At 37.4% G+C, this 27050-nt stretch overlaps 1 long non-coding RNA gene across 1 annotated transcript in view; it reads left to right on the top strand.

Annotated features, from left to right (window-relative positions):
* LOC141580838 (uncharacterized) overlaps nt 1-27050 on the top strand; it is a 340084-nt gene that overhangs the window by 228708 nt on the left and 84326 nt on the right. The gene's annotated exons all lie outside the window — the stretch shown is intronic.

The raw sequence follows: 27050 nt of genomic DNA, 5'->3' as shown, positions 1-27050 counted from the left end.
CATTCTTCTTTTCTTCAAGCATCATTTTGTATCAGTATATTTTAGTTGCTTCTATTGTAAATGTAAGACTTGACTCCCCAAGAAATAGAAACACTTTTACACTGTTGGTGAGAGTTTAAATTAGTTCAACCATTGTGGAAGACAGTGTAGTGATTCCTTACGGATCTAGAACCAGAAATACCATTTGACCCAGCAATCCCATTACTGGATATATTATACCCAAAGGATTACAAATTTTACTATGAAGACACATGCTCACGTATGTTTACTGCAGCAGTATTCACAATAACAAAGACTTGAAACCAACCCAAATGCCCATCAGTGATAGACTGGGTAAAGAAAATGTGGCACATATATACCATGGAATACTATGCAGCTATAAAAAAGAATGAATTCATATCCTTTGCAGGGACGGAGATGAAGCTGGAAGCCATCATTTTCAGCAAAGTAACACAGCAACAGAAACCCAAATACCACATGCTCTCACTCATAAGTGGGAGTCAAACAATAAGAACACATGGACACAGGGAGAGGAACATCACATACAGGGGCCTGTTGTGGGGTGGGAGGAAAGGGGAAGGAGGGCATTAGAACAAATACCTAATGCATATGGGACTTAAAACTTAAACAGTGGGTTGATAGGTGCAGCAAACCACCATGGTACATGTAGACTTATGTAAAAAACCTGTGCATTCTGCACATGTTTCCCAGAACTCAAAGTAAAACAAAAAAAAGACTTGACTCCTCATTCTCCTAATTTTGTAATCAAATAAGAGAGTATTTGCCTCTTTATTGGGAAATATATATAATGCCTATTTTTCTAATATCAAAGTTGTAGCTTAAATATATATGCAATATATGTAATACATATATTTATATTAGAAATATGTATAGTTGTAGTTTCACACACACACACACACACACACACACACACACACACACATATTGGAGATAAAGTCTTCATTAGGCTGGATTCAAGTACTCCAGCACTCAAGTTATCCTCCTGCCTCAGCCTCCTGAGTAGTTGGGACTATAGGCATGCACCACTGCACCCTGCTTATATCTGATAATTTAATATGAATTTGTCTTAGCTTATCATATCTGCAGAGATCCTCTTTCTAAATAAGGTCACATTCTGATGTTTGGGATAGACAAACATTTTTTATATTTGCTATAGTGCTAATTCTGTATTTTTTATTTATATTAATTAAATATTTCTGTTTTGAAGCATTTATATTAAATGAATACTATTTATTATTTATAAAATAAATTTATGTATTAAGTAAATACCTCCTTAAAGTTTCTTTATGTCCTTCTAGCTTCTTTGCTGTTGTATTGCTAAACTTGTTTAGGAAACATATTTTGTTTCCATTCCACGGGTGGCTACTCAAAAGTTTTCAACTATGTTTAACATGACGCTCCAAGGTTTTTCTGAGGGGGTGTTCCCCCTTGACATAAGAAGTTTAGGATACTTTTATTTTTCTTTCTCCAGCACCACATCATTCATTCCCTTCTCTGAATTCTGTCTTTTACACTGATACTCTTTTGTAATTTAGATACTGATAATTTTACTCATGATATTATTTTTATATTATATATCTTCTCTTTGGGGACATATTTTGCTTTGCATTCAATTTTATATTCAGACATGAATTTTTTTTTTAGGTTTAATATGTATTTTTAACTGGTCTTAAGGTACTCTGTTAGTTCTATTCCCTCAGTCCATTGGAGTATGTTGTTGAGTAATTTCTTTAAAGAGAAGTATGTTTTCTGAACTGTTGCACAGCTAACATTTTTTTTTTAAACTTTGAACTTGAAAAATAGCTGGATTTTTGCTCTATTTAATTCTGAGGTTTTGTTTTTTATTTTTATTTTTTTAGAGACAGAGTCTTGCTGTGTTGCCCAGGCTGGAGTATAGTGGTGTCATCACAGCTCACTGTATCCTTGAACTCCCAGATTCAAGTGTCCCTCCTGCCTCAGCCTCCTGAGTACATCCAGCCAATTAATTTTGTTTTTTGTAGAGGTAGGGTCTCACTCTGTTTCCCAGGCTGGTTTTGAACTTCTGACCTCAAGTAATCCTTCCATCTCCACTTCCCTAAGTGATGGGATTATAGTCTTGAGCCACCATGCCAGGCCAATTTCCAGGAAGTAATTTTGCAGAAGGCAAGTTAAGAGTTCAAGCTGGTTTTTATTTCTTCAAAGGCAACCATTTGGGTAGTGGGATGGAGGTGGCTAAATAAAGAATTCTATCATTATCATTGTTATTACTATTCAAAAATGTTATCACAATATCATTAGGAATAACATTTCTTCTTCTTGGTTATTCTTGGGATAGAAATCTTTTTTTATTTGTATATACTGAATTTCTGTAAATTTAGATTTTCTTCTAATGATTCACTTATTATATTCTTTTTCATTGGCTTTTTCAAAACAACTCTAATCCATATGATGTCTCCTTTTTCTTCATCTTCTATATTGTCCATATTCCTCCAATTATTTTAATCTGTTAATACATTTTTTGGTATGCTGACATATCTTCTTGAGTTTGATTTTCACTGTTTTGATTTGAATTTCTTCTATTTTTTCCCATTACCCTCAGTGTAGATTACATTAAATTAAGAGATTATTTATTTCATGTTTAGTTTTCTTGGGTTCCTTGTTTTTATGTTTTTTAATCTGAACTAATCTGTCTGATTGCTTATAAAAATCTTGTTCCATTATCATCTTATTCATAAAAAAGCTCATAATTCTGTGTTCTTTAAAGAATAGCATGTAGTTTCCTAAAATTTCCTTCTGAAAACTTTTGGAGATCTACTTTATTTACTTTTTTTGGAAGCGACTATATTTAACTTACCCCATTGTATTTCTCATTTGTTATGATTTTATATTTTTCCAATCAAAGATCAGCAAAATATATTTTTGACAAGCAAAGATTCTTTATACTTATTTTTCACTGGAATGGGTGAGTGTGTGGCCCTTGGTCACATTCTGTCTATTGATGTGATCTTGGAATTTGTACTTTAAATCTGTAATAGAAAGGCTGGTTGATTTGCATAGCTCCCAGTTTAATTCTCATTTGTAAGCAAAACTTCTCCTAGTGCTCTCTTGTTTTACTGCAGTTTTATCTTCTTAGTGCTGGAAAACCTCTACTTCTTGAGAATGTGTGTTGTTATTAGAATGTTGTTTTTTCCCCTCTGCATATATTGCTATCTTCTTAAAGGAAAGTATGCCCCTCTCTGAAAGCTCTATTCTCTATTTTCTAGACTTCACAGAACCTTATTCTATGTGGAAAGATATGGGAAATAAATCATGCAATGGTTTACATGAAAAACTACACTTTTTGCCTAACACAGCAACATCTAAGATGTGGAGAAAAATAATTAACCTGTTTTCTGACTAGTACAGGCATTGGATCCTTGAGTATGGGGACATATTTACATTTTTTATTCATCTGTTTTTATTTCACGTAGTGATGCTGTGTGAAGCCAGGAATATAATTCTAAGTAGGATTTTCCTCAACTTAACTACTACTGTCTTACGATTAATTTCCAATTGTTCTGCATTTTGGCTTTGGATTATCTGTCAGTGTTAGATTTCAGAGTTTTTGAGAGCTTCATTTTTTTTTTTTTTCTCATGGGTGTGCCTTTGTGAGTCCTTAATGGTTAGTTGGAAAAAATGATTTGGAGAATGCTACCCAGATGCTATCTGGAATTGTAAGTCTCTCTACTGATTCAAAATGCCATTTCAGTGATCTCAGTTGTAAATGTTTGCTACTTATTTAGAGACAAGGTCTTGCTCTGTCATTCAGGCTGGAGTTTAAAGATGTGATCATAGCTCATTGCACCCTTGAACTTTTGGACTTAGTGATCATCCTGCCTCAGCCTCCCAAGTAACTAGGACTATAGGTGTGCACCAGGAATTGTGGCTAATTTTGTTTATTTTATTTTATTTATAGAGATAGGGTCTCTGTCACCCAGACTGGTATGCAATGGCACAGTCATAGTTCACTGCAGCTTTAAACTTCAGGCCTCAAGCTACCCTCCCACCCTAGCCTCCTTAGTAGTTGTTACTATAGTGCACACCACCATGCACAGCTAAGTTTTTCTACTTTTTTGTACAGACAGACTTTCACCAGGTTGCTCAGGTTGATCTCAAAATCCTAGGCTCAAGTGATCCTCTTGCCTTGGCCTCCCAAAGTGCTGGGATTACAGGCATGAGACATAGTACCCATCTTATTCTTTTACTGTTGAGGAAAATATCTTCAAGAAGCTCATTTAGGAATGACACATAGTGTGAAAATTCATTTTTGAGTTCTAGCATGTCTAAGAACACCATTTTTGCTGCTTTTGCACATGAATTACGACAAAAATAGGTATGGAATTTTTGGATAGCATATTTTTTTTCTGCAGAGTTGTACTACTCCTGTGTCTTCTAGTGTTTGTCATTAGAGAAAACAAATGCATGGCTATGCTGATTTTTTTTAAATCTTTTGTGAATCATCTAATATTTTTCATGCTGACTTTTATTCCTTTGTGAAGAATTAATATTTTTCAGGGTACTTGTGGGATTCTTTCATCTCTGAAATTTGATTTTTTACCTGATTAAGCTTGTATAAGTCTAGTTGTCTAGTTTCTTTTCATGAAGTTTTTCCTAAGTATTCAAAAATTTGCTCAAAATTCTATGCCAGTATAAATTTCATATTGGAAACTTTTTTTTTGTTATTTCTCTGATTATTGATTATATTATTTCGTTTTCTGATGCATACTCTTATAATAACACCTTCTAAAATTATACTTATGTATCTTATCATCTACCTCCTTTTGTTCATGTCTTTATCTTCTGTTAATTCTGGGAGAACTTGTTGAGTTTATCTTCTCCATCACTCATTCATTTTCTGCATATATTTCTTACTGACATCATCCACTTGTTAGTCTGGCATTATGTTTGTTGACCTCACTTGGACCTTTTTTGATTTAAGTCTTTCTTTGTGAGTATTTCCCAGCTACAGAGATGCCATGGCTTCTTGAACCCTTTTGGAAGATAATCTAATATTTTCTAAAATTTTTTTCTGATTTTTGGAGTAACCCTATTTTAATAGGAGATATTCCATCATTTTTTTAAAACAATAATTCACTTATTTTGGACACCACTATTTTCTCCTAGACTTTGGATTTGCTCTTTTTAAGAGAAGGAGGCTCAATACTGTTATTAATCAAGTAGAAATTGAGGTGGGCTAATGTTTATATGTGTATCTCTCAGTCATTTTTAGGGGGCTCTTTAGCTTCAGAGTCCCAGAGTTTTGAACGAGGTGAGAAGTGGAAATTTGGAAGGTTGGAATGCCCTATACAGTCACCACATAAAGTTTTAACAATACTGCACAGTTATAGATGAATTACTCAGGAAATTCATTCTCCTCTCTATACTGCCTCATATATTTTTACTCCATGTCTTCCTCTGCTTATCTTGACTCCCATTCCAGAAAGAAATCTCAGGCAGAGTTTCTAATTTTTATATTTCTCCCTGCTTTGGGGATGCCAATTTCAGGAAGGTATCCCAGAGTCTTTCAGTATTGCAAGTGGAATGTAACTAGAAAAACTCAAAGGACACTTCATAGCTATCTCCCCAGTGTTTGATAGCCTGTTCCAAATGCCATTCCCAACTCTTCTAAATTCGTCTGGGACTGGGGCTTAATAGACTCTCCCTCTCATAGTCTTACATGATAAGCTGCTCTGTTTCACAGTAGGGAAGGAGTACACAGGCCCTTTCTTTAATCTCATCCTGCCCTCCCTGTATAGCAGAAATTTCTAGCCAATGAGAGCATCCATTTCTAGTGTCATCCCATAATGTTGGTTCTCATAATGTTGGCTTTAAATGTAATTATCCATTACAAAGGATTTGTGCAGGAGTAGAGAGGAATGGGTGCTTATAATAAACAAAAGCATGGCTTTTTAATATATCAAAACTATACAGAACCAAAGGAAAAGATAGAGATAACTCTTGAAGAAGACAAAACATCTCTCTGTGCCCCATTTCCCTGTTTTGAAGTGTGGGTCTTCAATTCCTACAATAGATTTCAAATAGAGTATTTGATAATGAAGGTGATGATAACAATGATATTGATGATAAGAGGTAAGTATGGTGATACTAATGAGCATGCTTGAATGCTTAATTTATGATAATAATCATTGCTAACATTCATTAGCCTTATTGTATATCAGGCACTGTGCTGGCTGTTTTACTCACATGATCCCGGTGAATCTCTATAACAGGCCTATAAGAGAAATAAATAAATTTATCCTCATTTTATGTATGAGAAAACCAAGGAGCAGACTAGTTAAGTAGGATACCAGGGGTCACACAGATTGTAACCAACAGAGCTGGAACTTGAATTCAGATCAGTCTGGCTGTAGAGCTCATGTTTTCATCTACTGTCTGATTAAAAATAGTATGACACATGACAGGTACAAGCTACATGAGAATTCCTTTGACGTGTGAATGTGTGGTTCTTTGAAGACAGAGTGAGGTAAATTCTGGTCTATAAAAGAGTTTTTTGAATAATATGTTGATCAAACTTGTGTGTCCAGGGCAGAAGGAGGGTACAAATGGACAGAACATGCAAGATAGAGAAATGCTGGAGTTAAGTCTCAAATATCTTTGAAGCAAGGGTTTCATTCTTAATTTACTTGGTGGGCATATGTTTCTTACATATAAGATTTTTATGCTTCTGAAGCCCAGACGACAAGATTTGGTTCAGCTCAGGGTTGGCCTCAGGAGGTGAACTAGCAAGAAAGGAAAAGTTCCCATAAGACACCCTAGGAAGAACCAGCCTACTGAGGAAGGTTAAGACTGATGAATATTATGTTTAATGAATACAGAACTGAGTCATTCTGTGCCTAGAGTTTATTTCTTTTGTACTTAAAGATTCCCAGTGTTTTGTAGCAAAAATAACATGTCTGTACTAAAAGGATAGATCAGCAGGAGAAATCAAATGGCAAAGATCATTAATGGGAGATGGCAGATGATCCTGGACTATCTGTGTGTGTCTCTGTCGAGTTGTGGCAGGAATCCAGAATGAAGGCTTCATGTTTGTGCAGATTTTTTATTTTGACTTATTCTCTGTATTAAGAAATATAGAGAAGACTACAGACATATTTTATCTTATAGGTAAAAACAATGTAAATGGCTTTAGAATGACTTGTGTGATAAGCACTAAAAAAAAAAAAAGAAATATTTAATCTCTTTGAACCCCTGATGTGATTAGATCTAACTGTGCTATCAGTCAGTATAAATATGAACAATCATGCCATTCGAAGCTGTAATTGCCTAATTGTGATTTGCACTGATGGGATGATTTTTGTTTGATCTGAATCTTTTTTTTTTTTTTTTTTTTTTTTTGACATGAAAATGAACTTTATTGAACCCTACAGAGTACTAGCTATTATAAAATTCAGAATAGGAAAGAAATGGAGAATATGTTTCTTCCTTATTTTGTATTTTACTCTTCTTCTTTTTTTTTTTTTATTGCATTTTAGGTTTTGGGGTACATGTGAAGAACATGCAAGATTGTTGCATAGGTACACACATGGCAGCGTGGTTTGCTGCCTTCTGTCCCCTCACCTGTATCTGTCATTTCTCCCCATGCTATCTCTTCCCACCTCCCCACCCCACCCCCAACGGACCCCAGTGTGTAGTGCTCCCCTCCCTGTGTCCATGTGTTCTCATTGTTCAACACCCGCCTATGAGCGAGAATATACGGTGTTTGATTTTCTGCTCTTGTGTCAGTTTGCTAAGAATGATGGTTTCCAGGTTCATCCATGTCCCTACAAAGGACGTGAACTCATCGTTTTTGATGGCTGCATAATATTCCATGGTGTATATGTACCACATTTTCCCTATCCAGTCTATCATCGTTGGGCATTTGGGTTGGTTCCAGGTCTTTGCAATTGTAAACAGTGCTGCAATGAACATTCGTGTGCACGTGTCCTTGTAGTAGAATGATTTATAATCCTTTGGATATATACCCAGTAATGGGATTGCTGGGTCAAATGGGATCTCTATTTTTAGGTCCTTGAGGAATCGCCACACTGTCTTCCACAATGGTTGAATTAATTTACATTCCCACCAACAGTGTAAAAGTGTTCCTATTTCTCCACATCCTCTCCAGCATCTGATCTGAATCTTAACCAATAGAACTAGTTTGCCAAATCTGAATCAGAAATAAAAGTCAAATAAAGTATTATTTTGTGTCCCTGGGTAAATTCACTAGCACAATTTCTCCCTGAACTGGGGACCCTGAACTTTTGACTTTTCTCTGCTATGTATCTTATGCCATCCCATTCAGAATGTGGGCACTTGATTTAAGTCATTGATGGATGACTACTAAAGGAAAATGACAGTAAAGGTAGTGAATTAGTGTGGATTTTTATTACCATAATATTTTATTATTGTTTAATATTTTCATAATAGCTGGTTAAAAGAAACGCTTTGCAGATTGAACTCAATCCCCTCATCAAGTAACCAACATAAAAAAAGTCAGTGTGTTCCTAAGGAATCACATATAAAACTGACAGACGTATGAAGTGTCCTGCCCACTTTATAGCATGTTCCTTATGATCACGCTGCCTTCCTCCATACCTCTTTTATCCCACTTGCCTATGTTTATTTGTTTCCTGGAGGAAAGTCTTAGAAAGCGCACTCCCCAAATATTATTTGAAAGGCCAGATGTACAGAAACATTTATTTCTCAGCACATGAGTTGTCCAGTAGTGCAAGAAGCAGAGGCAATAGTTCATTTCTCTCTGTCTTTGGAAAATTTGGTGACTAGCAGTCAACACTCATAGAGAGAAAACAACAATGTATAGGAAGTCCAGCGTGGAGGACTATATTTCCTTCACTTCCCTGGTCTATTTGTGATATTTTAGTTGCTTCCACAATGATTGAAATAAGACTGGTTATACACAAGGCTGACTGCTTGGAAGCATTCTTTGTTCCTGGGTTTTAGGTTGAGTGAGTGTAATAGAAGACTCCTCAGAGATCCTTCATAGTAAGTCCATTTGGATGACAAATAGGATGACCTGTACAACAAATTTGGAATTATAATGGGTAAAAGGAAAGCAAACTCCAGAGTATTTCTTTTCATGTCCTTCAGCATTCATTATTTTGTCTGGTAGCCACAAAGGTAAGATCCAATCTCGTTTCAGTCTAATAAATTAAACAAAGCTGTTTTTGCAGTTAATTAGCATGCTGCATGTTTCAACTTCCACATGCTGCACTCTCTTTCTTTCCTACAGTTTGTAAACTGCCTGAGGGGTGTGTTACCATTTCATTTCAAAGTCACAATGAGAGGAAGTTGTGATAATGGAAGGCAGGGGCAGGATGTGTTGCTTTCTCAATACGTTTTTTTTTTTTTTTTTTTTTTTTTTTTTTTTTTTTTTAAAGAGGTGGGATCTTTAAACAGATGAGTATTAGCTCTAAGTAAAATATAGTTCTAAGTATCAAAATTCTGTGCTTAAATTTTATTAGGTTGTTGGTGTTTCCTAGGGCAGCTCTAAAGGTATCACAAGTTGAGTGGCTTAAAATAACATAAATTTATTCTCTCACAGTTCTAGAGGTTAGAAGTCTGAAATCAAGGTGTTGGTAGGGCCATGCTCTATCTGAAGGCTCTAGGGCAGGTGTCCCCAAACTATGGCCCACGGTCTGCATGCGGCCCCCTGAGGCCATTTATCCGGCCCCCCACCGCACTTCAGGAAGGGGCACCTTTTTCATTGGTGGTCAGTGAGAGGAGCACAGTATGTGGCGGCCCTCCAATGGTCTGAGGGACAGTGAACTGGCCCCCTGTGTAAAAAGTTTGGGGACGCCTGCTCTAGGGAAATTCATCCATTGCCTCTTTCTAGTTTCTGGTAGTTGCAGGCCATAGTTGATGTTCCTTGGCTTATAGATGCCTTGTTCCAATTTCTGCCTCCATTTTTATGTGGTTATATTCCTAGTGTCTCTGTGTCTAAATTTCCCTCTTCTTAGAGGAATACCCAATGTTGGATTCAGGTTGACCCTAATTCAGTATGACCTCATCTTAACTTTATTACATTCTCAATGACTCTATTTGTAAATAAGGTCACATTCTGAGATACTGGGGGTTAGAACTTTAACATGCCTTTTTTGGGGGAACAAAATTCAATCTGTAACAAATGAAAAAAGGGATAGTTTCATTCTTACATTTGCTCAGAGAAGGGTCCCTAAGGGAGTAGTTACCCATCAGATTTAGCAATTTTTTTCCTACAAGCCTCGTGAGAGAGGTCAGGATGAACACACCTGTTCTACACATAAGGTAGGCAGCCACCCTCCAAGATCATCAAATTCAACACTTTATAGTTAAAAAAATGTATTAGCCCAGAATCTTAAATAAGTTACAAAGTTCACAAACAGTGAATGGTGAAGAGGCTAAGAACGGATTCCACTGTTGCTTGATTTCTGGCCTGGAGTTCTTCCTGCTCACACTGTGTGGCAGGTTGAGGTGCACAATGCTTCTGTGGTTACCCAGTAGGACAGTGACAGCTTGGGATATCTCTGGTCACACTGTGAAACTTGTGAAGTTCCTTTTAGGCCACCTTGTGACTAGCCACTTCAGTCTCTAAAAGACAGGAGGTATACATGAAATGAATAAAACAAGAGCTTAATCTATTATCTCTCCTCTGGGGCATTTGCATTTTAATGGAGCAGCCTGGGCCCTATCCCAGACCTATTGATTCATTATCTCCAAGAGAGACTTCTGGGAGAATCTGTGTTTTAGAGAGCATACCAGGTGATAGTTGGGCATGTTTAGGAAACACTGGTAAAGAGAAATTCTGATTTCAGAAATAGTAAGAAATAAACATTTACTGGAAGGACTTTAGATAAGAGCCATGTGGGGATGGTGGAGAAGAAAGGGAAGGTAATGACTACTTGATGGCCTCCAAAGAACACAAGCCAGATGCATAATTCTCTACTCTTTGATCAAAGTCTGAGGCCTGGTTTCTGCCCCAGGAGGAATTCAGAGAGATCTGGGCTTGGAGTGTAGTATTCCTCTTAGGAAAAGCAAGAGAGATTTAGAATTGCTTATTTATTACAGAGTCCACATCCGCTTGCAGATTGCAATTCTGAAACTACCTTTGTAAAAATTAAAACAGTGAGAAAATTAGGACAGTGAGGAGATCTATCTAACTAACTCCCATCTTCCCTTTTTACCTTCCAACTGCCCTTAATCTAATTCCTGGGCTTGGGCCAAGCTAACTTTGGAAGACAGTTATTTTATAGTTTAAATGATAATAGCCCTTCCCCCAAACTAAACCACCTTTGTACAGCTGATAAAAGACAACCAGGTTAGGAGGATGAGCAACCTGAATTCTGCTAAGGTGTTGACCTAAAGGATTACCCGCCATTATTCTAGAAGTCACAAGATTTGCAGCTTCCCCAATTACTTACTGTAGATAATATCTCCATTGTAGGAACTAAGATTGGTCTTTACAGGTTTGCATTTCTGAGGACCAACAGCTTCACCTGGACCTCCCCACTCCCTCTCACCAGTCCAGTGGCCCCGCCCTGAGACTCCCTGGCTCACCAAACTTCTTGAAAAACCATAGTCTCTGAATTTTTTGGGAGATTGGTTTGAGTAATAACTCTGTCACCCACATGGTGTGTCTAGCCTTGTCTCAAACTCTTCATTGCAATGCCGTGGTCTCCGTGAGTTGGTTCTGTCTGCGCAGTGGCCAGGAAGAACCTGTTGGCTGGTTACAATTTTGTATTAAGGGAGGGTACCCAAGAGAAAATTCTAACCCAATTTTGTTGCCTCCTTTTTTACATTGCATGCAGTTAGTGGTGATGTACTTTAACACTCTCCCTTTTCAGAGAGTTCTTCGTTATTTGTTTTGAACCTGAAGTTATAATCTAGTGTGTGTGACAGCACATTTGATTGCTTTTAAATGAAGGTGATAGAAAAGGCAGAGGAATGACTAGGGAAGAAAATCTGGAGAACAGATAACAAGATGACATTGATTTTGAGTCTCTCCAGACAAGCATGGCATTGAAAAAATGATTCCAAATCGTTTGAGCACCACAGTTACTTTTGAGTAATATTTTTGTGAGATACTTTTAAATTTATTTTTTTGAAGTCTGGTGCTCTGAAATTGAATTTGAAGTGAGCTTAATACCAAAGTGTGACACATTCTCTTTCAGCAGGCTTTACTGAATCTCACCTCCATTTAGTTTTTACAAATTTAGTTTTCGCGATTTCTGCATCTTGGAATACAAATCCTGGCCAGGCGCGGTGGCTCACGCCTGTAATCCCAGCACTTTGGGAGGCCAACGTGGGTGGATCACGAGGTCAAGAGATCGAGACCATCCTGGTCAACATGGTGAAACCCTATCTCTACTTTTTAGTAAAAAAAAAAATAAAAAATTAGCTGGGCGTGGTGGCGTGTACCTGCAGTCCCAGCTACTAGGGAGGCTGAGGCAGGAGAATTGCTTGAACCCGGGAGGCGGAGATTACAGTGAGCCAAGATTGCGCCACTGTACTCCAGCCTGGCGCCTGGTGACAGAGCAAGACTCTGTCTCAAAAAAAAAAAAAAAAAAAGAAAAAAGAAAAAAAAAAAATACTCTGATAGTTTCTATCTGAAGGAGTCTTCAGTGAAAGGTGACACCTTTTGATTTTTTTTTCTGTTTCTTTACAGCGTCTGTATTGCTTAATTTTCTTCCTCTTTAGTAACATCTGTTGTCTCTTATGGACCAACCTTGTGCTAGGGCTGAGGCACAAGGAGCAGTGCTAAGAACCAAGCAGTGAGTGCGGAGGACCTGGAAAGGCAGTTAGGGGCGGCGACCGTAAGGGCCTGCAGCAACCTCAACTCTTGTGCCGTCAGAAGTATCCGATGGAGGAGGCGTGAGGCAGAGGGAGGGACTGAGGCAAGTTTTATAGCAGAAGTGAAAGTTTATTTAAAAGCTTTAGAGAGCAGGAATGAAAGGAAGGAAAGCACATTTGGAAGAGGGCCAAGCAGGTGACTTGACAGACCAAATGTGCTGTTTGACCTTGCCTTAGGCTTTAATACGTTGGCACACTTCTGGGGTCTTGTGTCCCTTCTCTCCTGATTCTTCCCTTGGGGTGGGCTGTCCGCATGCGCAGTGGCCTACTAGCGCTTGGGAGGGGCCGCAGGCTCAGTGTGTTTACTGGAGTTGTGTGCATGCTCCCTTGAGGTGTTCTTCCTTTACCAGTCTAGCATTCCTGCGGGAGGGTTATGTACCAGTTAAACCCTGCCATTTTGTCTCTTCGTGCTCACGCTCGAGCCCCCTCTCCCAGCTCCTGAAATCTTAGGGGGAAGCGGCTGATCACCAGTTCCAGGTTTTTCCTATGTATTGTGAGACTGCCTTTCCCTGGTGCAGGCTGCAAGCAATTATTATTTAGAGATTAAGTAAACAACCACCGGGTGCTGGCTGCAACTAATCATTACTTTAAAGAGACAGGAATAACCACCTGATCATGACCTGATGGTCACCTGACATTCCTGTTGTGTTTATGGGGGGTGGGGTTAAGGGGACCCTCTCCTGCCCTGCCTCATGTGTGACTAGCTACCCACTGTAATAAGACCGTGTTACTGCATCATTAAAAGTGAAGTATTATGGCCTTATGTCAGGAGGGCAGAGGTGCACAGATAAAGTTAGTGGACTCCAGTTAGGAGGTCAGGGAACACTTCCTGGAATAAATTACATTTGAGTTGAAACTTGAAGGATGTACTTAAATGACGTAGACAAGTGGTTGGAGCAGAGATCTCTTATGCACCCATAAGTTGAGGGCTTGTCTCATCCTCTGATATTTTCAAGGAGCTCATTCTGCAGTTGACTGTTCATCTTTTAGTGGCAATTTTTACTATTTAGATGGCCTTTTGCATAAGCATGCAGTATTTTCTTTCTTTGAAAACAAAACAAAACTCCCATAATCCACATCCACCTCCAATAAATGTCTCATTTTTCTGCTACTCTTTATAACCAAACTTCTTGAAATTGTTACTTATATTCACGTCTCCATTTCTTTGCATTGCGTACTTCCTGAAGTTCATTGCGATTATATTTTAATCCTTGCCATTTCACTGAAATCACTCTTGTCACCTGCCTCTCATATGCAAGTGGTCAATTTTTAGTATCAGCTTCCTTGAGGATCAGCAGCTTTTGATATGGTCGATCACATCTCCTTTATATACACTGTTCTCTCGTCTTCCGGACATCATGTTTACTCCTGATTTTTCTCCTACCCCTTTGGCACTAATACTGTCTCTTTTTTTCTTATTCTTCCCCTCTTCCAACATATAAATGTTGCAGCTCAGGCCTTTTCTTCTCTATTTAGACTAATTCTAGTAATGTGGTTTAAATACCATTTCTGATTACTCCCAAATGTATGTCTCTAGCCATTGGTGTGCTAGTAAATGCTTAATAATAAACTCTGGGGGGTGGGGGTGGGGCGGGAACAAAGCCCTGATTTGAAGCATTTGCCAATTTCCATGGTGTAAAGACTCACATCATGGCAGATTTCAAGTTACCCATGTGATGTCAATGAATGGTAAATTGGGAAGAGGAGTGCAGTGGCATACCATTATATAGTATTTTTTATCATATAGACAAAGTAGTTGTAAATTACCTCAGGAGATTAGGTAATAGTCAAATGTACTAAAATAATTAGGAAATGACATGTTTTTGAGTATTATCTTTGTTTTAGTATGATTAATTATAAGTATCTCATTTGATTTTTAATAATGGTGTGTTTAACAATTGGATTACAAAATTCCTTATGAGTAAAGAAGAACCGGTTTCTGTACATGACAGGAGTATAAGGAAATATAGAATTCAAAGAATTACATCAAATGAGAAAATGAAAATTACAATGAAGATGATTGGGAAGTGCTACTTAACTATAGAACAGCAAGGTTTTGTGAGTTAAGATTGAAAATTGGGCCAGTCCCAGTGGCTCATGCCTGTAATCCCAGAACTTTGGGAGGGTGAGGTGGGCGGATCGCTTGAGGCCAGGCATTTGAGACCAGCTTGGCCAACCTGGTGAAACCCCATCTCTACTAAAAATATGAAGATTAGCAGGGCATGGTGGTGCATGCCTGTATTCCCAGCTACTCAAGAGGCTGAGGCAGGGGAATTGCTTGAACCTGGGAAGCAGAGGTTACTCTGAGCCAAAATTGCACCACGTGCTCTAGTCTGGGCGACAGAGTGAGACTCCATCTTAGAAAACATAAAACAAAACAAAACAAAACAAAACAAAAAAAGAAAAAAGGAAAAAGAAAATAACACATAAAAAATAAATAAATAAAATGGAGTGCCTCCTTTTTATTCACCACCTTCTCACTTTGCTTCATTGCCGTCACAATATCATTATTGTAAAATATGCTAATATCATCTGAAATTATATTACTTTAACATTTACTTATTTACTTGTATACTTAAGTTTTTAAAATCTTCTCCCCTAATAGATTGTAAATGTGAAGTCAGATATTTTGTTTTCCATCAATCTTTAAATAATATATTACTGCACAGACTACCTAAAAACAATGTACTTATATTTAGTTTCTTCTCACCTCTTGTGACCTTCATTTTTATATTTTACTTCTACAAATGCAATAAATGTCACAATATATGGGTATTATAATTTTTGAAACACTTGTCTTTTAAAGCAATGAATATATGTTAGTGAAGTCTTAAGCTTTGATGACATGTGTTTCAGGTTTACAGAAAATAAGTCAACATTTCAAAGGTTATTTACAAATTTAAAATATCAATAATATTTTTAATTAACATTCAACATAATCAACATCTTTTGTTTAGTTTTATTTTTTGGACACAGTCTTGCCCTGGCACCCAGGTTGGAGAGTAGCAGTACAACCATGGCTCACTATATACTTAACCTGCCAGGCTTCAATGATCATCCTGCCTCAGCCTCCCAAGTACCTGGCAGTACAGATATGCACCACTGCACTCAGCTAATTGTTTTGTATTTTTTGTAGAGAAGGGATTTTGTCATTTTGCCCAGGCTGGTTTCTGGTCTCAAACTCCTGGGCTCAAGCAATCTTCCTGCCTTAGCCTCCCAAAGTGCTAGGATTACAGGTGTGAGCCACCACACCGTAATCAACATCTTATGACATAAATTGTTATAGTCAAATTTGAATTTTGCAAAATTCTCATCAGCTGCTGCTCAGTGACCAGAATTGTCAGGACAATTTGTAATGCTAAGACTCAAGCTCATCTAAGTTACAATGTTTTGATGTTTATATGATATCTATATAAAGTTATGGTTATGGAGTGACTCAAAGAAAAATGTGTTTTCTTTGAAAATATGGCACATATACACCATGGAATGCTATGCAGCCATAAAAAAGGATGAGTTCATATCTGTTGTAGGGACATGGATGAATCTGGAAACCATTATTCTCAGCAAACTGACACAAGAACAGAAAACCAAACACCACATGTTCTCCCTCATAAGTGGGTGTTGAACAATAAGAACACATGGACACAGGGAGGGGAACATCACACACTGGGGTCTGTTGCGGGGTGGGGGCCTAGAGGAGCAATAGCAGGTTGTAGGGAGGTTGGGGATGGATAACATTAGGAGAAATACCTAACGTAGGTGAAAGGGGGATGGAGGCAGCAAACCACCATGGCATGTGTATACCTGTATAAGAATCCTGCAAGATCTGCACATGTACCCCAGAACTTAAAGTATAATAATAAAAAAAAAAAAAGAAAAATGCGTTAATGACCCTATTTCCATAGTGTGCAATATATAAAAGGTAACTTAAAGTATCCCCTGGAAATAACTGTAACCATGTGCTTAGAGAGTCAAGGATTTGGGTGACCAAATATTTGCCATCATGGGCAGGAATAGTTAACATGCGCCCGAAGAAACAAAATCAAGGGGCTTATAATAATGCTGCTATAATTAAGAATGGAGGATTAATATTCTTTTCTATTCTCATCAATGGAATAGAACAGAAAGTTCAGAAACTGACATGTAAATTTAGGGAAATTTAATATTTTGGAAAGGTAGTATTGAATATTAGTGAGCAAATAATTCTTTTATTAAGTCACCAGGTACAATGATTATTTATATAGAAAATTTATAATTGGATCACTACTTCACATCATATATGAAATTCAATTCCAGGCAGATTTAGGATTTAGATGTGAAAAACAAAACTTTAAAATATTTGGAAAATAAACATTTAAGAATATGTTACAGGGTAAGGGAAACTTTTTTAAGCAATCACATGTAGCATAAGGTCAAAATGAAAAGGCTGATGAATTAGATCAAAAAAATTAAGACCTTTTCTTCATCCAAATATACCTCAAATCATGTAAAAAATAGCACAAGTTGAAAGAAATTTGCAATACTTTTAACCAACAAAAAATTCATGTTCAGAATATATTCATAACTCCTATGTTTAAATAGAAAAAAAAAGAGCATACAGAGGATATGACAGAAACTTTAGTTTTTTTTTTAAAAATTAGATGTTGTTTGAACCACATATACATTTGTTTTGTTTCTTTATAAAAAAGTAACAGCTTTGAGATATAATCCACACTCCATGGAATCTACTCCTTTAAAATGTATAATTTAATGGTTTTTAGTATATTTACAGTTATATAACATACACTCTTTGTGTTCCTTAGCTCAGCTAGGTCCAAGCTTTTGTTAAATGACCAGGAAGAATTAGGCACACAGACACCAGAGAATGAGTGGAGTTGAATTTATTAAGTGAAATGAAAACTCTAAGCGGAGAGAGGTCATGGGGAGGAGTGTGGTTGCCATACTCAAAGGTGGGAAGGCCTCCCCATGCACTGTGCCATGTGGCTGGGTCCAGGCCTTTTATGAACTCAGCATTGGACGTGCATGCTGATTGGTTTGTGAGTATGCAAAAAAGATTAAAGCGAAGACACCACTCAAACATGGGCATGACAGTGCAGAAAACCAATTAGGAAAGGGTAGGTATATGTAAAATAGGTGAAGGGCGGGGATCAATCAGAGAAAGCATGCCAAACGGGAAGACAAGTTCTCAAGTCAGTCTGAGGATTTAACTTGTAGCCTGACTTTCAGGCTTAAACTGTCTTTGGCTTGGAAGTGGGGTTTCACCATGGACCCACCCCTATCTGCCTAGGTATTGGACTGCCTTCTGCTGCTCTTACAGCCACCACTACAGTATTTTAGAACATTTTTAACACTCTAATAAAGAAATGTGGAATTCATTAGCCGTCAATCCCAATCTCCTCATCCCTAACATCTCCAGCCTTAGGAAACCACTATTCTACTTGCTGTCTCTATAGATTTGCCTATGCTGGACATTTCATATAAATAGCACCATGTAATATGTGGTTTTTGTGTCTGGTTCCTCTCACTTAGCATAATATTTTCAAGGTTCCTCCCGGTTCTAGTGCGTATGAGTACTTCATTTCTTTTTGTTGGTGAATAATATTCCATTGTATGGATATAACACATTTCTTTTTCACTCATCACTTGATAAATATTTAATGGTTTCCACTCTTTGTCTGTTACAAACAGTGCTGTAATGTACATTCATGTGCCAAGTTTTTATGTGGACATATATTAATAATTTCATTTCTGCTGCATATGTAACCAGGAGTAGAATTGCTGCATCATAAGGTAACTCTATATTTAATCTGAGGGACTATTAGAACTGTTTTCCAAAGTGATGGCACCATTTTATATTCCCACAAGTGTCCTCAGGGACACCTGTTATTATCTGTTTTTTTAAAGTGTGGTCATCCTACTACACGTGAAGTGGTATCCCATTATGATTCTGTTTGGCATTTCTCTAGTGGCTAAACTTGATGAGAATGTTTTCATGGGTTTAATGGCCATTTGAATACTGTCTTTGATGAAATATACATTGTTTTTAAGTAGACATTGTTTTATAATAACACAACTCTTAAGATAAACTGAATAAGTATGAGGAGAAAATGGAAAAAAAGTAAGTGTAGATAATTCTTTAGATAAGCTTTGTTGTCAGTTGAAGCAGTGAAAGGAGATAATTCAAAGGACATGTGAGTTGAAGAAAGGCTTGCAAATGTTCTGGTTCAGCAATATTTTTTTATGCCACAGTGATAATTGTAGCCCATAGTCAGAGCCTCGGTGGGCACAAAGTGAGGGAGGCAAAATGAGGGACAGAAATGGGGAAGGAAGAGGAACACAGGAGGGAACTGAGTTTATTGCAAAATGGAAAAGAACAGTTGAATAATAGAAGAGTCACCTTGTCTGGCAGAAGTGTTGAAAATGGGCTCTTTTAGGGGCAGAAGAAAAACGCTCAGGCCATTGGGTAAGCGGATTTTTTCTCTTGAGAATCCATGACTCTTGCCACTCTTTGCTTCCCTCTTGGTGACTTTACCACTTCACAGCAACAATAACCAGCTAAAATAACTGCAACAATAACAACAAACCCAAACTTTACCAGCCCCCCTCCAAAAAAAAATCCATACAAAAACAGTATTTAAAAATTACACAATTCACAAAAATCTTCTCAAGGTTATGTTAATGTAAATACCATCTGTATTAAACTCTTACCTTATTTAAACATACACATAGAGCGTGACTTTAAGAAACCCATGCATGAATTATTTGAATAACTGAATTGATGAAGGGTGAAATTAAAATAAATGTATTCAAATAATGATAAGTAGTCTAAGTGAAGGAAAATATGGTTTAAATTCTGAATTTTGTAAAAATAATATGTACCTATAGTACTACAATTAAAATGATCTAAATTGGGTTATTCTTGTTTCTTAATATTTTTGTGTGTAATGCTTAAAAAAGGTAAAAGAAATAAAAGCTATTTGATTTGGATCTCTAGAGAAAAATCTAAGCTATGGGAAGTACAATGTGAACTCCCAGGTATATACGTATGTACCTAGGCTGGGGTTAAGCTATTGCCTTATTTCAGCTCCATCCTTATACACTCTGTGATGCTGCCTGGGATTCTACAAATCACGTTTCCCTTTTGCCAGAGCTCTCCGTTAGGCTCTACCAATTAGCGGACGCTAGGGACGGACTACAAGCCTGAGGGAGAAGAAGGAGTCACACTTCCTGTTTGCTTCCTGTTCTGTTTAATGACATCAAAACAATTACTTTTCGTTTTAGCAGTTATAGTTTTTTTCAGCAGCAGTTATAGTTTTTTTCAGTATGCTGAGAATGATGGTTTCCAGGTTCATCCATGTCCCTACAAAGGACGTGAACTCATCATTTTTGATGGCTGCGTATGTTAAATTTTATTGTGTCTCTTTTTTCAATTATACTTGCTGAAATTTTGAAAATGGTCTTTCTTTCTTTCTTTTTTTTTAGCATTCTTTTTTTTTTAATTGCATTTTTGGTTTTGGGGTACATGTGAAGAACATGCAAGATTGTTGCATAGGTACACACATGGCAGTGTGGTTTTCTGCCTTCCGTCCCCTCGCCTTTATCTGTCATTTCTCCCCATGCTATCTCTTCCCACCTCCGCACCCCCCATCCCTTCCCCATTGCCCCCCAACGGACCCCAGTGTGTAGTGCTCCCCTCCCTGTGTCCATGTGTTCTCATTGTTCAACACCTTAGGTGTTATTGATAAACTTCTTTTCTTGTTTTCTAAGTTTATCAATTTCTTTAAAAAATCTTCAATAATTCTACCCTGATTTTCTGAGCATTTTCTTAGCTAAATGAAAGCTTAGTTCAACAATCTTCAATCTGTTTTGTTTTTTAAATACTACTTTGGCATAACACTAAGGTTATATTCTTATTTTCTCATTCTCACACTCTCAATAGTTCTACATAGTTTGTAATTTTCATTTGGCTGCTCCCTTGACCTAAGAGTAATTTTGAATGTGGTGAACACTTTCCAGTTATTTAATTTTTAAAATAAATTTTATTGGGTACATTTAAGGTATATAGCGTTATGTTATGGAATATACATAGGTAGTAAAAATTTATTACAGTGAAGAAAATTAGCATATACATTATCTCATATAGGAAGAAAATTTTTTTGTGTGTGTAGAAAAAGCAGCTAAAATCTATTGATTTGGCATAAAATCTGTATACAGTACAATTTTATTACCTGTAGTCCTCATCTTATACATTAGATCTCTAGATTTGTTTAGCCTATATATCTGCTACTTTAAAAAAATTATTTTAATTTTGGGTATATATTTATGGGGTACATGAGGTGTTTTGACATGGGCATGTAATATGAAATAAGCACATTGTGGAGAATGGAGTATTCATCCCTTCAAGCATTTAGTTATAAACAATCCAATTATATTCTTTTAGTTATTTAAAAATGTACAAATACATTGTTATTGACTATAGTCTCCCTGTTGTGCTACCTACTAATTAATAGTAAGTCTTATTTATACCTTCTATTTTTTTTGTACCTATTAAGCATCTCCACCTTCTCCCCACCCACGTCCCCGCTCCACACTCCCACTGTCCTTTTCAGCCTCTAGTAATAATCCTTCTACTTTCTATGTCCATGAGTTTAATTGTTTTCATTTTTAGATCCCACAATAAGTGAGAACATGTGATGTTTGTCTTTCTGTGCCTAGTTTATTTCACTCTACATGATCTCTAGTTCCATCCATACAAGTTGTTACAAATGACTAGATCTCATTGTTTTTATGACTGGGTGGTACTTCATTATGAATATATACCACATTTTCTTTATCCATTTATCTGTTGATAGGCACTTAGATTGATTCCAAATCTTAGCTATTGTAAACAGTGCTGCAGGAAACTTAGGAGTGCAGCTATTTCTTGGATATATTAATTTCCTTTCTTTTGGGTGTATACCCAGCAATGAAATAGCTAGATCATATGGTGGCTCAATTTTTAGTTTTTTGAGGAACCTCCAAATTGTTCTCCATAGTTGTTTTGCTAATTTACATTCCCACCAACAGTGTACAAGGGTTTCCTTTTCTCTGCATCCTAACCAGCATTTGTTACTACCTGTCTTTTGGATATAAGCCGTTTCAACTGGGGTGAGATGATATTTCACTGCAGTTTTGAGTTGCATTTTTCTGATCAATGAAGTACCTATGGTTGTTTATCATTTTAATTGTTGTACCTATAGTACTGGGTTGTACTTCAGTACTTTGCATATGTCTGTTTGCCATTTGTATGTCTTCGTTTCAGAAATGTCTATTCAAATCTTTTGCCCATTTTTAATCAGATTATTAGAATTTTTCCCTATAAAGTTATTTGAACTCCTTATATATTCTGGTTATTAATCCCTTGTCAGATAGGTAGTTTGCAAATATTTGATTTCACTCTGTGGATTGTCTCTCCACTTTGTTGATTGTATCCTCTGTTGTGCAGAAGCTTTGTAACTAGATGTGATCTCATTTATCCATTTTTGTTTGGTTGCCTGTGCTTGTGGTGTATTGTTCAAGATTTTTTTTTTACCCAGACCAAGATCTTGAAGATTTTCCCCAAAGTTTTCTTGTAGTAGTTTTATAGTTTGAGCTATTAGATTCAAGTTTTTGATGTGTTTTGATTTAATTTTTGAATATGATTAAAGATAGGGGACTATTTTCATTCTTCTGCATATGAATACCCAAGTGCCCCCACATCATTTACTATTTCTTTGCACCTTTGTTGAAAATGACTGTAGCTGTGTGGGTTTGTTTCTGGATTCTCTATACTGTTCCATTGGTCTGCCCATTGTACTGTCTATGTCTTGAAAAGCTATAGTGATTGTTTTAGATTGGTTCATTATTTCATCTTTTCACTTAAGAGAAATGTACACACCACAGTTACAGTGTCATAGTATTCTGTGTTTTTCTGTGTACTATTTCTAATGAGTTTTATACTTAGAGATAATTTCTTATTGCTCATTAACATTCTTTCCTTTCTGATTGAAGTACTCTCTTTATAAGTACTCCTTTTACAAGTTCTCCCTTTACAAGCATTTCTTGTAGGACAGGTCTGGTATTGATGAACACCACCTTTTGTTTGTCTGTGAAAATTATTATTTCTGCTGAATGTTTAATGAATATTTTTTGTCAAATACACTGTTCTATCATTAAAGTTATTTTCCTTCAGCACTTTAAATATGTCATACCACTCTCTCCTGGCCTCCTTATCACTGAAAAGTCTGCAGCTAGGCATATTAGAGCTCCATTGTATGTTATTTGTTTCTTTCATTCTTCTTCTTCTTCTTCTTCTTTTTTTTTTTTTTTTGCTACTTTTAGGATCCCTGCTTTATTCTTGACCTCTGGCAGTTTGATTATTAAATGCTTTGAGGTAGTCTTCTTTGGGTTAAATCAGCTTGGTGTTCTACAAACTTCCTGTACTTAGATATTGATATCTTTCTCTAGGTTTGGGAAGTTCTTTGTTAATATCTGTTTGAATAAACTTTCTACTTCTGTCTCTTTCTCTACCTCCTCTTTAAGGTCAATAGCTCCTAGACCTGCTATTTTGAGACTATTTTCTAGATCATGTAGATGTGCTTCATTTTTTAAAAAAAATTAGTTTTTCTCTCATCTCCTCTGTGTATTTTTAAATAGCTTGTCTTCAAGCTCACATATTCTTTCTTCTGCTTGATTAATTCTATTAAAGGACTCTGATGCATTTTTCAGTATGCCAATTGCATTTTTCAGCTTCAGAGTCTCTGCTTCATTTTTCAGTCTCTGTTAAATTTATCTGATAGGATTCCTAATTCCTTCTCTATATTATCGTAAATGTCTTTGAGATTCCTTAACACAGCTATTTCAAATTCCCTGTCTGAAATTTCACATATCTCTGTTTCTCTAGGATTGGTCCTTGCTGCCTTATTTAATTCATTTGGTGAGGTCATGTTTTCCTGGATGGTGTTGATGCTAGCAGATGTTCTTCAGTGACTGGGCATTGAAGAGTTAGATATTTGTTGTAGTCTTCACTGTCTAGGCATATTTGTAGCCATCCTTCTTGAAAGAACTTGGATGTTGTGATCTAAGCCGTATCTACTTGAGGCAGCACCCCAAGTCCAGTAATGCTGTAGTTCTTGCAGGCTTGTAAAGGTATCACTTTGATGGACTTTGACAAGATCCAGGAGAATTTTCTGGATTACCAGGCAGAGACTCTTCCTCTTCCCTTACTTCCTCTTCCCTCCCAAACAAACAGAATCTCTCTGTTCTGAGTCACCCAAAGCTGGCGATGGAGTGACACAAGCACCCTTTGACCACCTCCAGTATGATTGTGCTGAGTCAGACCTGAGCCAGCACAGCACTGGGTCTCATCCAAGGCCTGCTGTAACCACTCCCTGGCTACTGCCTATGTTCACACAAAGCCCTGAGATTCTACAATCAGCTTGTTGCAAAGCCAATCAGGTCTGTATTTTTCCCTTCAGGGCAGCAAGGTTCCCTAGGCCCAGGTGGATCCAGAAGTGCTATCTAGCATTTAGGGACTAGAGTTAAAAACCTAGCAGCCTATCTGGTGTTCTATTGTACTGTGGAGGAGATGGCACTCAAACCACAGATGCAATTATTCTCACTCTTTCCTCCTCTTTCCAAAGGCAGAGGAGCCTGACCCATAGCCACTGCAACCCCAGACCATAAGTAGTACTGTTACACTGACTACCTCCAATATTCCTTTAAAGCCCAAGAGCTCTTAAGTCAACCTGTGGTGAATGTTGCCTGGCCTGGGACTCATCCTTCAGAGCTGTGGACTCTACTCTGGCCCAGGGCAGAACCAGAAATGTCACCCAAGAGTCAAGTCCTGGAACAGGGGAGCCCAAGAGCTTTCTTAGTGCTCTATATACCCTGTGGCTGTTCTGGTACCTGAAGCCAACAAGTCTCAATGGCCTACCCAGGGTCCTTGATGTGGTACCTGGGTATCACTTCTGGTTTTCCAGGGATCAAAGGCTCTTCAGTTAGCAGAAGATGAATGCTGCCAGGATTGGGTTATTTCCATTAAGGCAATGGGTTCCTTTCCGGCGCAGGGTGTGTCTGAAAATTTCATCTGGGCGATATGTCCTGGAACAGGGCCTCGTGACTCTGATGACTGCCCTATCCTGCTGTGGCTGAGCCGATATCCAAGATCCAAGACAAAGCCCTCCCAACTCTTCCCTCCCCTCTTCTCAAGTAGAAGGAAGGGTTCTCTTTTGGGGCTGTGAGCTGTGAAGCCTGGAGTTAGGAAAGGGGTAATGCCGGGACTCCTTTATCCACCCCAGCTGGTGTCTCAGTATGTCATGTGCCCTCCAGTCCACTGTTTTCAGGGCCCAGTACAGCACTAGGACTCACCTCATTGTTGCAGTCTTTATGACCTACATTGCCTTTCAAGTACAGAGCACTTTGGCCCTCGGTGATGAGGTTTGCAGGAACTCAAGGTCTGACCTCTGGGATCTGTGATATCCCCACCTGAGTAGTGCTGGTTTAAATGTTGCCCTTGTAAGCAGGTGTCAGCGGAGTTTGGTCCAGTTTACTTGTCTGCTCCAAGAGGACAGCACTAAGTTTAATGCTTCACAGTTGCTGTGTTCTCCCTCCTCTAATGCCCAGAGATGCTCTCTGCACCATGCCGTGCCTGCCAGAGGGTAAAGAACAGGTGATGCCAGGAGTTCAGGACTTTTTTTTTTTTCCTATCTCTTCAGTGCCTTTTTCAGTGATACGAAGTCAAAACCAGGTACTATGAGTGCTCATTTGATTTTTGGTTCTTATGAAACTGCTTTTTTCTGTGTAAATAGTTGTTAAATTGGTGTCATTGCAAGGAAGGCAGTCAGTGGAGCCTTCTCTTCTGCCATCTTGGTCCCTATATCTGCTATTTTGTATTGTCTGATCTATGTCTCTTTATTTCCCCACTCCTCTGTCCCAACCAACCCTGGAAACCAAGGTTATCTTCTCTATTTTTGTATATTTATTTATTTATTTTAGAATCTACTTATAAATGAGATCATGCAGTATTTTCTTTCTGTATCTAGCTTATTTCACTTGGCATAATGTTCTCCAGGCCTATTTATGTTTTAGCAAATGGCAAGATCTCATTCTTTTTTAGGGCTGAAGAATATGCCACTGTATATATGTATTACAGTTTCTTTATCCATTTATCCATCAATGGCCACTGAGGTTAGGTTGTTTTCATATCTTGGCTATTGTAGAACATGCTGCAATGAACATGGAAGTACAGTTATCTTTATAAGGTGTTGCTTTCATTTCTTTTGGGGATGCCTAGAAGAGATATTACTGGGACATGTGGTAGTTCTGTTTTTAACTTCTTTAGAAACCACCATACTGTTTTCTATAATGACCACATCAATGCACATTCCCACCAATATTGTAAACGAGTTCCCTTTACTTCATATTCTTACTAATATTTGTTATCTTCAGTTACTTAACTTTTATTGGTGGGAGGGGAGCTTTATTAACATTCTTTTGTTAAGGTTTTTCATTTCTAATTTTTTTGCACTATTATTGGTGCTTGCTACTATTTCCAGTTTTTGTTTTGTTTTGACTTTTAGATTCAGGGAATACACGTACAAGTTTGTTACTTGGGTATATTGTGTGATGCTGAGATGTGGGGTATGGTGGATTTTGTCACCCAGGTACTAAGCATAGTACTCAATACTTAGTTTTTCAACCCTCATTCCCCTCTCTACCTCCTCTGCTGTAGTCCCAAGTGTCTATTGTTGCTATCTTTATGTCCATGAGTACCCATTGTTTAGCTTCCACTTATAAGTGAGAATATGTTATATGTGGTTTTTTGTTTCTAGGTTAATTTGCTTAGAACAATGGACTCAGACTGCATTCATGTAGCTGCAAAGGATATGATTTTGTTATTTTTAATGGCTGCATACTATTTCATGGTATGTATGTATCACATTTTCTTTATCTAATCCACCATTGATGGGCACCTAGATTGATTCCATATCTTTTCTATTGTGAATAGTGCTGTAATAAACATATGAGTGTATGTGTCTTTTGGGTAGAATAATTTATTTTCTTTTGGATGTATACCCAATAATGGGAATATTGGGTTGAATGGTAGTTTTGTTTTAAGTTCTTTGAGAAATCTCCAAACCCACTTT

The sequence above is a fragment of the Saimiri boliviensis genome, chromosome 13 (assembly GCF_048565385.1).
Source record: "Saimiri boliviensis isolate mSaiBol1 chromosome 13, mSaiBol1.pri, whole genome shotgun sequence".
NCBI classification, from domain to species: Eukaryota; Metazoa; Chordata; class Mammalia; order Primates; family Cebidae; genus Saimiri; species Saimiri boliviensis.
This window is presented reverse-complemented; position numbering and strand designations above follow the sequence as displayed.